Raw genomic sequence first — 1,614 nt, forward strand, 5'->3', positions numbered from 1 at the left:
AATTTGGTTTTGTCGTGGAATACTTTGGTTTCTCCATCTATGTTAATTGAGAGTTTGGCTGGGTATAGTAGCCTGGGCTGTAATTTGTGTTCTTTTAGTGTCTGTATAACATCNGTCCAGGATCTTCTGGCTTTCAGTCAGATGATAAATTGACCATCCAGAAGTACTTGAGTGCTAGGAATTGCTTAGGTCTCTTATTTGTTACTCTAGGCCCAAGACTTTGGATTAAAAAATCATGCAGGTGGAGAACACAGTCAACACACTGATCAATTGCCCCTATTTAAAGACCAAACACCCCACAAGTGGCAATAGGATCCAGTCTCTTTCTGTGTGCATCACCTTTAACAAGTGTTTGGTTACAGTACAGACATGCCTGCCACCCACGACTGGTGATAAAGCTAAAGTGGCCACTTTAAGGAAGAAAGTGGTCAGGAGCACAATTCTCTCCCTAGTACTATTCTCAGATACCTAATGAAGCTAAAAGAAACCATGAGAATGAAGTGCAATTATGCCCTGCTCTAAATTAATATAGGTTATACCATCCATGACTCCTGATGCTCTCACTATGTTCCCATGGAACATCCTAATGCTCAGTAAATGTAAAGGCTTAGAGCTCCATCTCCTGTCTTTGGGCATGGAGAAACTAATGTTCTGAAATCATTGCCTGTCAGCAATTGTGTTAATCATGGAAATCCATTTGCTACTTAGAGGCCCCAGGTCCTGTGCCCCATTGCTAGAAAGGCCAGCTCAGGCCACCCCTGCCAGGAAGCTCAACATCCACTTCCCAGGACTTACTCCACATTCTCCAAGATCACCTCCTTAGTCCTTCATTACTCTCAGACGGAAGGCCATCATTCTTCCTCCTCTCCCTGTTCTCTCTTATCCACATTGGCTCTCCAAAAATGTGGGCATAGCCATTGGGCACCCCCTCTTTCCAAAGCCAGAGTTTGCTATAGACTTGATTGGAAACACCTAAGTAATTCCTATATATTTAACTGAGTGTTTCCTTTCAAACCTTGCCCAGAAATGTCTCATCCTACCTCAAATCTTCCTAATTCAATAATATGAACCATCAAAAACTACTGAGAAATCACTTGATGATGAATGTGGAGGAAGAAATATCTCCTGTCTCATCATGTATATGTACTTGTAATCACATCCAGGAAGAGGCTGCAGGGCAGGTAACATTGCTAGTGTGTGTTAGGGGTATACTCATGAAGCCTTGTGGTTAGCATTTGAATGTTACCCCTATGTTGGGGCCGGCCTGCGGCTCTTATGTCCGGGTTCGAGCCTGGAAGGCATCTTGGAACTGAAAGAAAAGAGGGAGCCTAGGCGAGTTGAGAAATAATGGAACCAAGACATGCTAGTCTGCTCAAGGTTCAAATTTTTAATTTCGGACACCTTTATAAAAAAGGGGGGCAAGTCCATTCCCCCCAATTTATCCTTGGAGCCTGGAACCAGATGCAGGTGATGATGTGCAGGATAGGGTATAGTCTCCTGAATAGCTCAGAGGCCTCTCAGCAGGTAGCAGTATCTTGAAGAGGAACAGCAACAGTGGCCAAACAATAGAGTGATCTAGGGAGGAAGGCTCTACCCTAGATAATCTCCTTAGTG

The 1,614-nt window shown here is 43.8% G+C and overlaps 1 pseudogene; it reads right to left on the bottom strand.

Moving 5' to 3' along the window:
- LOC110294133 overlaps positions 1 to 889 on the bottom strand; it is a 4,589-nt pseudogene extending 3,700 nt beyond the window's left edge.
- Between the last annotated feature and the right edge of the window lie 725 nt (positions 890 to 1,614).

This window comes from Mus caroli, chromosome 5, assembly GCF_900094665.2.
Source record: "Mus caroli chromosome 5, CAROLI_EIJ_v1.1, whole genome shotgun sequence".
NCBI classification, from domain to species: Eukaryota; Metazoa; Chordata; class Mammalia; order Rodentia; family Muridae; genus Mus; species Mus caroli.